General features: G+C 45.6%; 1 protein-coding gene across 1 annotated transcript in view; it reads right to left on the bottom strand.

Moving 5' to 3' along the window:
* STAT6 (signal transducer and activator of transcription 6) overlaps positions 1-13,980 on the bottom strand; it is a 234,076-nt gene that overhangs the window by 142,153 nt on the left and 77,943 nt on the right. The window lies entirely within an intron of this gene.

Genomic DNA, 13,980 nt, shown 5'->3' with positions numbered 1-13,980 from the left:
CCAACATTTTTTATTTAAATTTCGCTATTTTTTGCCCACGGATCCGGATGGCAGCCTGATGCACGCCTGATGCAAACGGACCGGATCCGGATCGGAACCGTACGGTTCCAATCTGGATCAGGTCCTGATCTGATCAGGATCCGATCAGGATCCGGTCCGTTTGCATGGCAAAACGCAAGTTTGAACGGGGCCTTAGAGTGCCAAGGCACTGGAGAAGCTGTGGGCAATGTTTATTTAGTTTATAGGGAATCAGAGTATTAAAACAAATACAAAAATATTTGGCTTGAGGAATGCCCTATAAACTATATGAAAGGAACATAATTATGCAATGAGTAAAAGTTTATCTTGGATTCACTTTAAGGGGTATAGTGAGAACAATTCAAAGGAAAAATGTTTTTAAAGTGTAATTTTTCAGAGCTTAAAAACAATTTTGCATTTTTAACATCAACTTTCTCAAAAACTTCTCTTTTGAAAAATATATATATTTGACTGATTCCCACTATTCCCCTTAACATACGCAGCACTTTTGGCAACAATAGCATGTATGGGGGTTTTGCTATTAACCACTAAAGTAGGCCACACATTATGCAAAATTATATGGAATTACAAATGAATTACATGAAATTAATTGAATTTTCAAATCATAATTACATATGGCCGTATTTGTAATTTTTTTTTTTTTTATAATTTGCAGATTACGATCATCATTAATGATAAGAGCAAGCACTAGTAGTTAAGTAGGCTTGTGTGTAATATACTTTTCAGATGGATGTAGCAGGAGGTTGTTTGTAGGGATGAGCACGAAAACACTTCTAGCCCTCTCATGAAAAAATTCCTTAACCGGTTCAGCCCCACAGTGTTGAAAACCTCATGCATCTGAGCAAAGTTCACCTCCCATTCATTCGCCAATAACTTTATCACTACTTATCACAATGAATTGATCTATATCTCGTTTTTTCTGACACTAATTAGGCTTTCTTTGGGTGGTACATTTTGCTAAGAATTATTTTTTTCTAAATCCATTTTAACAGGAAGATTAAGAAAAAAAATAATTATTTCTCAGTTTTTGTCCATTATAGTTTGAAATTGATATACGCTACCGTAATTAAAACTCATGCATTTTATTTGCCCATTTGTCCCGGTTATTACACCATTTAAATGATGTCCCTATCACAATTTATGGCGCCGATATTTTATTTAGAAATAAAGGTGCATTTTTTTCAATTTGCGTCCATCACTATTTACAAGCTTATAATTTAAAATATTATAATAATATACTCTCTTGACATGCATATTTAAAAAGTTCAGACCCTTAGGTAAACTATTTATGTTGTTTTTGTTATTTGTATTTTTTTTTTAATTTTTTATTAAAAAATGTGTTTGGTGTGGGAGGGAAACAGCTAATTTTAAATGTAAAATAGTGTAATTGTTTAATAAAAAATGTATGTGGGTGTAGTTTACTATTTGGTCACAAGATGGCCACAGTCAAAAAAAGTCCTGGATGCGAACGATCTCGCAACCAGGAACTAGAAAGAGGACAGGATTTTTTTGGGGGCAGAAAGACGGTGGTCTCTGATGAGAGATCGTCGTTTTTTCTGCGGTGGACATAGATCGGTGAATTACGCGCACCGCGCAACAGCAGAGCCTATCTGGACGAACATGCTCGTCCAGATAGGCTGAACTGGTTAAAGTGAACCTCCAGACTAAAAATCTACTCAGCAGCACTGAAAAGGTTTGATGTTTCTTTAACAGTTTCACAGCATCTGAACTTTGTTTTTTGTTCCCAAGCCTCATTTTTAGCTGCACAGAAGAAATGGGATTTCTGATGTTTTTCTCGTTCTGCTGTTTTGGCACAATTTTTTTTATTTTTTTTTTATTTTAAATTTGAGATTTGAAGCCTAGCAAGCGCAGCTGGGAGGGGTGATCAGGACACAGAGCAGTTGGAACTGTATCACATGCTCCCTGTCACCTCCTTTCAACCAAAAAGATGGCTGCTCCCTTGAAAAAGGTGGCTGCCCCCATGAAATCACAAACATTTGCCTGTTCTTTTAAAACAGGGTGGGTAAGAGATTATATTACCTATCTATTTTAATTAACATAACTAATGTAACTTAATGACAGTATGTTTGTTTAGGCTGAAGTTCCTCTTTAAACCTTGGGTGGTTCGGCAAATTCTCAATTCACAAATTTAATTTAACTGACTTTAGAGGTTAATCGCAAAGCTCACACACATGCTGTAACCACCAAATTTGCTAGGTATGTGAAGGAGAACAGTGAAAATATGGGAAATATAGAAACGTTCTGTAAGACCTTGTGGAAAATCTCAGTTATAGAGATGGATGGAAAACTGGAATTTGTATGATGGACAGCACAGTACAGTCAACCATTGGGACAGGGGGATGGGCCAGGGCGCCGGGTGGACAGGCGTGCGCAAGGCGGGTGGTCGGGGCCCGGGCGCGCATGCGCACTAACATGGAGCGGCGGCGGCATCACTACCTAGAGCCCATTTTTAAATGGGCATGGGTAGACTAGTAAGTAAATCAAATAAATGAATGCCACCCTTAAAGGTGTCTAGAAGTAGCGATGATATTAGGCCCAAGGAGAAAGGACATGAGATGGAGTATGAGTAGTGAGAGCAGCAGCAGAGGGAGACCACATAACTAGCTGGCAGTGCAGCCTGGGTGGAGTGAGTCAGCAATGACACCAACAAGTGTACACGCAACTAACGTCAATGGAGTACTCTGTGGAACCCTGACAGCCACAATATGTAACAGTAACCCTGAATTAATTAAAAGGTCAAAATGGAATGAAAGGAAAGTGATTTTTAATGGGGTGGGCACCGGACACAGTATACCACAATGCTATATTGGGCTTGTACGGTAAGTATATAAATACTAAATCAGCACACATTACCTCAAGTAATGTCAACAAATATCAATTCACAAGTGATGTGAAGGCATGTGATAAAAACAAGTAAAAATGGGATTCACTAAATGCATCGCGCTTTTGAAGTCCTGAGCGATAGTGATGGCCGCTACTACTATTGCGCACGACTTCACAAGGAGCGGCCATTGCTAAGGAGCACATGCTATGGTGCCTGTAGCACACGTAGCATGCCCGATCTGTAATTAAGTCGCGCTTTGTGCATCAACCCCAATGTGACCCTGCAGTACTACAGTACCTACCTAGCTGTAACTAAGTACACACAGTTCTAGTTATGTTAATCAGCACTCAATAAATAGGTGACAGTACTCAGTAGATGCAATGCAGGTGGCAAACAAGCTGTCAGTCCCTCAGGGGAGGACTGGGACCTTTTGGCCTGGGGGGACAACACAAACTAGAGGCCCGTTTTACTTCATCCCCAGCCCAAAGCCATATCTTTCTTGTGTGCAAATCTTCAAATTGTGATGACTAACAGCCACAGACACACACACACACACACACACACACACACACACACACACACACACACACACACACACACACACACACACACATACACACACACACACACATACACACACACACACACACACACACACACACACAATACACACACACACACACACACTATACACACACACACACACACACACACACACACACACACACACTATGTACCTGATGCCTAACCCCATTTTTCCGCACAATCTACCTGTCTGTGTCTGATGCCTAACCTTAAAGGAGTTATCAGGCTTTTTTTCTTTTATGAAAATAAGTGCTACTTACCCCGGGCTCGTCCAGCCCCAAGCTCCCAGCATGTCCCTCGCCGCAGCTCTGCAGTCAGCTATTCGCTGCCTCCCAGCCCCCGGCGATGACGTCAGGCCGACTGCGCCTGTGCGAGCGGCGCTGTCAATCACTGCCACATGGACCAGAGCGTACTGTGTAGACGCCACGTGGCGGTGATTGATAGTGCTGCTCGCACAGGCGCAGTACAGGTCGACATCCAGGTCGGACTGGTGCCATCGCCGGGGACTGGGAGGCAACGGCAGCGAATGGCTGACTGCAGAGCTGCGGCGAGGGACATGCTGGGAGCGTGGGTCTGGAGGAAGCCCCGGGTAAGTAGCACTTATTTCATTAAAAATGCCTAATAACTCCTTTAAAGCGGTATCGTCACTATAAAAATCAAATTTCAACAGCAACTGGTCTGAGTGTATTAAGTGATAAAGATGCTAATCCTGCATTCAAAACTTTCAAAACTTTTTCTGCTGTTATGATTTGGAGTTATCACATACTTAAGGAGCACTGGCCCTTTAGTAGTCGGTGCCAAAGAATTGCATGCTGGGGGTTCTTTTTATCTAGCATGTATTCCTCCTCTTTCCTTTGTTTCCCTGCCAGCTGCTTATCTGAAACCTAATCCCTACTCAATTGTGTTTACAAGCAAGGCTGAGGCGACTCAGCGATTGGAGGAGACAAGAAAAAAAGTAAAGGGCAGAAATGACATCACGAGTTAACCTTAACTGTGGGCAAAAGACATGGCCCCCACCAGGAACAGAATTCTCGTAATTTACTATATAACATTCACTGAAATCAAAACGTGGGCAGTATAATACATGTGTTATGTAAGTAGATCAAGTATTTAACTACTTATATATGTGGTTTTTTTTCCCTGGCATAGTGTGGCTGATCCTACTGCTTTAAACAACCCCCCCCCCCCCCCCCACACACACACACACAAACCTACCTACCTGGTGATGCCTAACCCCACTCCTGCCCACCCACCATACAAACTACTTGTCTGACACCTACCCCCCCCCCCTCCAACTACCTGTTTGACAGTGCCTAACTGCCTGCCTCCCCCCTCCCCTGCCGCCAATCACACCACAAGAAGAAAAAACGTTCCCCCTCAGGCCAGGGTCAGAATGGGGATGATTATCACACACAAAAAAACTCAGAGGGCACTGGCCTGGGCAGCGAATTGAATTTGACAGCAGTAGCAGGCAGGCAGCAAAGTGTGAGTAACTCAGTGACAAGAAGGGAGAAGTACAGAAACAAAATGTATAAAAACCACCTTCTCCTCTAGCGACCTGGACCCGACCTCCTCTATCCTCCTGTCTCCTCAGTCCTACACCTCCTCCACAGCAGCAAGCAGCTATAGGTGGCATCTCCGACTCCCAGCCCCCCCGAGTGTCCGACTCCTCCAGCCAGGACAGCCAGCCACTCGTAGCCGCAGCTCCAGGCCCCCAGCCCCCCCAGCACAGAAAGCTGAAGAGTGATACAGCTCACTCCGACGACACCTCAGGCACAGCAGCACAGGGGAGGACTGTGTCTGACTCCTCCAGCCAGGCCAGAAACACGTAGCTGCAGCTCCAGGCCCCCAGCCCCCCCAGCACAGAAAGCTGAAGAGTGAGACAGCTCACTCCGATGACATCGCAGGCACAGCAGCACGTTGCAGGCGGCAATGGCTCCAGGCGGGGGGCGGAGTCAAGCAGGGTCAACCCACCGGGCCAGAGAGGACCTAAGCTATTTGTGTCCTTGTGCCGCTCACATACACCACAGGCGCAGTCACGCACAAGGGCACACCACGGCCGGCCGCCTCAGCCCCTTCTCTGATTGGATACTTCAACTTGCCGGGAAATATCGTGCGAGGTTGCCATCCCCACTGCGAACCTGTCACCTGTGGTGTGTCTGCGGCTGGCCCTAATTACTTAAGATTTGGGCGGCCCGGGGGGCAATTGCCCCCCGTCCCCCTGGGCCAGTCCTCCCCTGCAGTCCCTGGAGTACTACAAGTGCCTAGTTCTCTGGAAGAGTTCAGTAAGTAAGACAGGCCAGATTCACTGCAACATTGACTTTACACTTCATCCTCATCCACAGGGCAGTTTCTAGGTCAAACTGCACCCAGGGCAAGGGTGTAAAAATTGTGCCCACTCCCCCCCCACACCCCCATGAACTCATGAACCCTTACTCTTTAGGGACAGTCACATAGCCACAGGTCACAAGTAGATCTGCCAGTGAACAGCCGCTCATCCAGGAGGAAGCAGGGTGCAGGACAACACACAGGCAAAGAAAGCCCGTAAAGCAGACTCCTCCATGGGCACGCGCACTGACAGCCTGCAGTACCGCTACAGGACATCGGATGTCATCACGCGGTGGTGACGTGATGATGACCTGACATCTGACGCAGGCAGCCCAGGAGGAGTCAAGGAAGGTGATTGCATTGGTAATCTTTCTTCTTCCATTTGGCTGCATAGCGCGTCACCAGCTCCCTAGCTGTTATGTCCTTCTGCTGACCCCAACATTTTTTATTTAAATTTCGCTATTTTTTGCCCACGGATCCGGATGGCAGCCTGATGCACGCCTGATGCAAACGGACCGGATCCGGATCGGAACCGTACGGTTCCAATCTGGATCAGGTCCTGATCTGATCAGGATCCGATCAGGATCCGGTCCGTTTGCATGGCAAAACGCAAGTTTGAACGGGGCCTTAGAGTGCCAAGGCACTGGAGAAGCTGTGGGCAATGTTTATTTAGTTTATAGGGAATCAGAGTATTAAAACAAATACAAAAATATTTGGCTTGAGGAATGCCCTATAAACTATATGAAAGGAACATAATTATGCAATGAGTAAAAGTTTATCTTGGATTCACTTTAAGGGGTATAGTGAGAACAATTCAAAGGAAAAATGTTTTTAAAGTGTAATTTTTCAGAGCTTAAAAACAATTTTGCATTTTTAACATCAACTTTCTCAAAAACTTCTCTTTTGAAAAATATATATATTTGACTGATTCCCACTATTCCCCTTAACATACGCAGCACTTTTGGCAACAATAGCATGTATGGGGGTTTTGCTATTAACCACTAAAGTAGGCCACACATTATGCAAAATTATATGGAATTACAAATGAATTACATGAAATTAATTGAATTTTCAAATCATAATTACATATGGCCGTATTTGTAATTTTTTTTTTTTTATAATTTGCAGATTACGATCATCATTAATGATAAGAGCAAGCACTAGTAGTTAAGTAGGCTTGTGTGTAATATACTTTTCAGATGGATGTAGCAGGAGGTTGTTTGTAGGGATGAGCACGAAAACACTTCTAGCCCTCTCATGAAAAAATTCCTTAACCGGTTCAGCCCCACAGTGTTGAAAACCTCATGCATCTGAGCAAAGTTCACCTCCCATTCATTCGCCAATAACTTTATCACTACTTATCACAATGAATTGATCTATATCTCGTTTTTTCTGACACTAATTAGGCTTTCTTTGGGTGGTACATTTTGCTAAGAATTATTTTTTTCTAAATCCATTTTAACAGGAAGATTAAGAAAAAAAATAATTATTTCTCAGTTTTTGTCCATTATAGTTTGAAATTGATATACGCTACCGTAATTAAAACTCATGCATTTTATTTGCCCATTTGTCCCGGTTATTACACCATTTAAATGATGTCCCTATCACAATTTATGGCGCCGATATTTTATTTAGAAATAAAGGTGCATTTTTTTCAATTTGCGTCCATCACTATTTACAAGCTTATAATTTAAAATATTATAATAATATACTCTCTTGACATGCATATTTAAAAAGTTCAGACCCTTAGGTAAACTATTTATGTTGTTTTTGTTATTTGTATTTTTTTTTTAATTTTTTATTAAAAAATGTGTTTGGTGTGGGAGGGAAACAGCTAATTTTAAATGTAAAATAGTGTAATTGTTTAATAAAAAATGTATGTGGGTGTAGTTTACTATTTGGTCACAAGATGGCCACAGTCAAAAAAAGTCCTGGATGCGAACGATCTCGCAACCAGGAACTAGAAAGAGGACAGGATTTTTTTGGGGGCAGAAAGACGGTGGTCTCTGATGAGAGATCGTCGTTTTTTCTGCGGTGGACATAGATCGGTGAATTACGCGCACCGCGCAACAGCAGAGCCTATCTGGACGAACATGCTCGTCCAGATAGGCTGAACTGGTTAAAGTGAACCTCCAGACTAAAAATCTACTCAGCAGCACTGAAAAGGTTTGATGTTTCTTTAACAGTTTCACAGCATCTGAACTTTGTTTTTTGTTCCCAAGCCTCATTTTTAGCTGCACAGAAGAAATGGGATTTCTGATGTTTTTCTCGTTCTGCTGTTTTGGCACAATTTTTTTTATTTTTTTTTTATTTTAAATTTGAGATTTGAAGCCTAGCAAGCGCAGCTGGGAGGGGTGATCAGGACACAGAGCAGTTGGAACTGTATCACATGCTCCCTGTCACCTCCTTTCAACCAAAAAGATGGCTGCTCCCTTGAAAAAGGTGGCTGCCCCCATGAAATCACAAACATTTGCCTGTTCTTTTAAAACAGGGTGGGTAAGAGATTATATTACCTATCTATTTTAATTAACATAACTAATGTAACTTAATGACAGTATGTTTGTTTAGGCTGAAGTTCCTCTTTAAACCTTGGGTGGTTCGGCAAATTCTCAATTCACAAATTTAATTTAACTGACTTTAGAGGTTAATCGCAAAGCTCACACACATGCTGTAACCACCAAATTTGCTAGGTATGTGAAGGAGAACAGTGAAAATATGGGAAATATAGAAACGTTCTGTAAGACCTTGTGGAAAATCTCAGTTATAGAGATGGATGGAAAACTGGAATTTGTATGATGGACAGCACAGTACAGTCAACCATTGGGACAGGGGGATGGGCCAGGGCGCCGGGTGGACAGGCGTGCGCAAGGCGGGTGGTCGGGGCCCGGGCGCGCATGCGCACTAACATGGAGCGGCGGCGGCATCACTACCTAGAGCCCATTTTTAAATGGGCATGGGTAGACTAGTAAGTAAATCAAATAAATGAATGCCACCCTTAAAGGTGTCTAGAAGTAGCGATGATATTAGGCCCAAGGAGAAAGGACATGAGATGGAGTATGAGTAGTGAGAGCAGCAGCAGAGGGAGACCACATAACTAGCTGGCAGTGCAGCCTGGGTGGAGTGAGTCAGCAATGACACCAACAAGTGTACACGCAACTAACGTCAATGGAGTACTCTGTGGAACCCTGACAGCCACAATATGTAACAGTAACCCTGAATTAATTAAAAGGTCAAAATGGAATGAAAGGAAAGTGATTTTTAATGGGGTGGGCACCGGACACAGTATACCACAATGCTATATTGGGCTTGTACGGTAAGTATATAAATACTAAATCAGCACACATTACCTCAAGTAATGTCAACAAATATCAATTCACAAGTGATGTGAAGGCATGTGATAAAAACAAGTAAAAATGGGATTCACTAAATGCATCGCGCTTTTGAAGTCCTGAGCGATAGTGATGGCCGCTACTACTATTGCGCACGACTTCACAAGGAGCGGCCATTGCTAAGGAGCACATGCTATGGTGCCTGTAGCACACGTAGCATGCCCGATCTGTAATTAAGTCGCGCTTTGTGCATCAACCCCAATGTGACCCTGCAGTACTACAGTACCTACCTAGCTGTAACTAAGTACACACAGTTCTAGTTATGTTAATCAGCACTCAATAAATAGGTGACAGTACTCAGTAGATGCAATGCAGGTGGCAAACAAGCTGTCAGTCCCTGGAGTACTACAAGTGCCTAGTTCTCTGGAAGAGTTCAGTAAGTAAGACAGGCCAGATTCACTGCAACATTGACTTTACACTTCATCCTCATCCACAGGGCAGTTTCTAGGTCAAACTGCACCCAGGGCAAGGGTGTAAAAATTGTGCCCACTCCCCCCCCACACCCCCATGAACTCATGAACCCTTACTCTTTAGGGACAGTCACATAGCCACAGGTCACAAGTAGATCTGCCAGTGAACAGCCGCTCATCCAGGAGGAAGCAGGGTGCAGGACAACACACAGGCAAAGAAAGCCCGTAAAGCAGACTCCTCCATGGGCACGCGCACTGACAGCCTGCAGTACCGCTACAGGACATCGGATGTCATCACGCGGTGGTGACGTGATGATGACCTGACATCTGACGCAGGCAGCCCAGGAGGAGTCAAGGAAGGTGATTGCATTGGTAATCTTTCTTCTTCCATTTGGCTGCATAGCGCGTCACCAGCTCCCTAGCTGTTATGTCCTTCTGGCTGCGCCCCCCTTCTTCTACTTGCCGGTCTGCACCCAGGGTGGTAGCCTTGCCTGCACTGCCCAAGAAATGGCCCTGCTCATCCCTATTAGTTAGTATGTTTGCATGATACTTAAAGAGGAACGCCAGTGAAAATAATGTAATAAAAAAGTGCTTCATTTTTACAATAATTATGTATAAATTATTTAGTCAGTGTTTGCACATTGTAAAATCTTTCCTTTGCCTGATTTAAATTCTGACATTTATCACATGGTGACATTTTTACTGCTGGCAGGGGATGTCAGTGGAAGGAGATGCTGCTTGCTTTTTCGGCTTGCTTTTTCAGCAGTTGGAAACAGCTGTAAACAGCTGGGGAGGGGTTTCACCACAATATCAGCCATACAGACCCCCCCGATGATTTGTTTGAGAAAAGGAAAAGATTTTTCATGGGAAAGGGGGTATCAGCTACTGATTGGTATGAAGTGCAATTCTTGATTATGGTTTCTCTTTAAAGTGAGATACTTACCTAAAGAGAGGGAAGCCTCAGGATCCTATTGAGGCTTTCCTCGCTTCTTTGATGTCCCTCGTCACTGAGCATGGCCTTCTCGAAGATTAGCGACACAGCATTGGCGCTAATAATATCGGGGCTGTGCAGTCCCTCTTCCTGCATCGTGGCCGCGCAGTAGCCATGCAAGCGTGCCCAAGCAAAGGCAGTCAGCCGGAGCTGCGGGCTCCGTGCTATTGTGCATGCATGAAGAGGCTCATGCGGCTACTGCGTGAGCAGCTGCGCGGCCCCCGATGCGCGGGCCGCGCTCAGCAACGGGGGGCTTTGGACCACTGAGGGGAGCCTCAATAGTATCCTAATTCTTCCCTCTATTCAGGGTAATATCTCATTTTTGGCTTCGGCTCAGGATTACGTTAAATAACATTAAATAGGGGGCTACTGCCCATAAGCGTCTGTGTGTGAAATAGGGACTGCTGCTGCCCAAGAAATATGGGGCTGCTGTCCATGAAGGAGGGAGTCTGGTGCATGGACATGGAAGTGGAGGCCTCATGTAGAAGGGAGGAAAGGGTGGGGGGCATATTTTAGAAAACTGGCTTGCTGTGCCCAGAATTAGAGATGGCTCGAACGTCCGATTTTAGGTTCGCGAACTTCGAACGCGAACTTCGAACGCGAACTTCCGCGTTCACGCGAACCATGCAAACTGCAATAGACTTCAATGGGCAGGCAAACTTTAAAAACTACAAATACTGTTTCTGCCCACAAAAGTGATGGAAAAGATGTTTCAAGGAGTCTAACACCTGGAGGGGGGCATAGAGGAGTGGGATACACTCCAAAAGTCCTGGGGAAAATTACGAACTTGACACACAGCGGGGTTTTAAGGGCAGAAATCACATTGCATTCCTAAATTGGAGACATAAAGTGCTTAAAACCATCTTGCGTGTGTAGCCACGGATGAGGTAGTGTAAATAGTGTACTGCTTCACACTGACAGACCAAACTCACTGTGTAACGCACCACAGACAGCTGTTTGTGTAGTGATGGCCGTGCTGGACTGGTGCACATGATGGCAGGAGTGCAGGCGATGGCAGTTTTCAAGCCCATATGGTCAGACTGAAGTAGCTCAATGACAGAACAACAGTGACTGTCCAGCTTTTCGAATTTGGTCTGTCCACAATGAAGCAACGACCTTATTATCTTGGGTCAGGTGTGCCCCCCAACACACTCATATAGGTAATTGCTTCATTGTGATGCGCAAGCCCCTTCACCGCAGCAAGGTAAGGATCATGAAGGGGAATTGACACATGTACATGCCTTTTGTTTTGTTGTTGCAGCCGCAGTGCAGTCAGAAAAATTAGGCAGGCATGTACACGCACCAGAAAAATTATTATTGTTTTTGTTTGCCACTGCTGCTAGCAGCGGCCTTAAAAATTCAGGAATCCACCTGGAGTCCTGGACCCTGTTGGTGGTGGCGGAGAAGGCAGTAAAGCGGTCTGCAGGCAGAAATGCTGTGTGGGGACCGACTTAGTCTTGAGGCAAGCAGTAACACGACGTGCAGGCAGAGATGCTGTGTGTGGGGACTGACATAGTCTGCGGGCAGGCAGTAGCCCTCTGGGATCCATTCCACATTAATTTTGATAAAGGTGAGGTACTGAACACCTTTTTGACCTAGGCGACTTCTCTTCTTACTGACAATGCCTCCAGCTGCACTGAAGGTCCTTTCTGACAAGACGCTTGAGGCAGGGCAAGCCAGAAGTTGGATGGCAAATTGTGACAGCTCTGGCCACAGGTCAAGCCTGGGCACCCAAGTGGTCCAGGGGTTCATCGCTGCTCACAGTGTCTACATCCACACTTAAGGCCAGGTAGTCGGCTACCTGCCGGTCGAGGCGTTGGTGGAGGGTGGATCCGGAAGGGCTAAGTAGAGGCGTTGGACTAAAGAATGTCCGCATGTCCAACATCACCATGGGATAGCTGGAGCGTCCAGTCCTTGCCTGCGTGGACATGGGAGGATTACTGGCAGTGGTACCTTTATTCCGTTGTGCTGTGACATCACCCTTAAACGCACTGTAAAGCATAGTTGCCCGCTTGTTCTGCAAGTGCTGCATCCTTTCTGCCTTCTGGTGATTTGGAAACATCTCCGCCACTTTGTGCCTATACCGGGGGTCTAGTAGCGTGGCCACCCAGTAATTGTCATTCCCCTTGAGTTTTTTTTATACGGGTATCCCTCAACAGGCTGGACAGCATGAAAGACGCCATCTGCACAAATTTGGATTCAGACGTACATCTCCTCTTGCTCTTCCTCAGTGACGTCAGGTAAGTTCTCCTCTTCCCCCCAGCCACGAACAATACCAGGGGAACGTTGAGCAGCACAAGCCCCCTGCAATACCTGCTGCGGTTGTTCTTCCGCCGCCTGCTCCTCCTCCAAAAAAAAAACACCTTCCTTATCATCTGACTCTTCTTCCCCAAACGACTCTTCCTCCTCCCCCCCTGTGCTGCCGCAGGTGTTGAGGAAACATCTGCTTCTGCTGAGAATTGATCCCACAACTCGTCCTCCTGTTAATATTCACGCTCCTCCACAGCTTGATCCACTACTCTACGCATGGCACGCTCCAGGAAGAAAGCATACGGGATCAAGTCGCTGATGGCGCCTTTACTGCGACTCACCAGGTTTGTCACCTCCTCAAACGGACACATGTCCAGTACTTCGGCAAGAAGATCCCCTGCTCCCCAGAGCCTACTCTAGCACCCTAGCTGTACAGATACTCGCTGATGGCTTTCTCCTGTTGTAGCAGGCAGTCAAACAGGAGGAGCGTTGAATTCCACCGAGTTGGGCTTTCGTAAATCAAGCGCCTCAACAGCAAGTTGTTTCTCTGCTGAATATTGGCCAAGCGCGCCATGGCCGTGTAGGAACGCCTGAAATGCCCAAACACCTTCCTGGACTGCTTCAGGACCTCCTGTAAGCCTGGGTACGTACACACAAATCTTTGGATTATTAGATTCAGCACATGTGCCATGCAGGGTACATGTGTCAACTTTCTCAAACTCAAAGATGAAATGAGATTGCTGCCGTTGTCACACACCACGTTGCCGATCTCCAGTTGGTGCGGGGTCAGTCACTGATCCACCTGTTTGTTCAGAGCAGCGAGGAGAGCTGCTCCAGTGGGACTCTTGGCTTTGAAACAAGACATGTCCAAGATGGCATGACACCGTCGTACCTGGCATGCAGCATAGGCCCTGGGGAGCTGGGGGTGTGTAGTTGGAGAAGAGATCACAGCACCAGTACAGTAGCACTCTCACTCAGCCGAGGAGTAGGAGGAGGACAACAGCGAAGAGGATGTAGCAGGTGGAGTAGGAGGAGAAGGAGAGGAGGTGGCAGCAGGCCTGCCTGCAAGCCGTGGAGGTGTCACAACTGGGTCCGCTGCACAGCCACGTAATCCCTGCTTGCCAGCGGTCACCAGGTTGACCC

This window comes from Hyperolius riggenbachi, chromosome 2, assembly GCF_040937935.1.
Source record: "Hyperolius riggenbachi isolate aHypRig1 chromosome 2, aHypRig1.pri, whole genome shotgun sequence".
Classification (NCBI taxonomy): domain Eukaryota; kingdom Metazoa; phylum Chordata; class Amphibia; order Anura; family Hyperoliidae; genus Hyperolius; species Hyperolius riggenbachi.
Note: the sequence above shows the minus strand (reverse complement) of the source record. Positions and strands in the feature narration are given on the sequence as shown.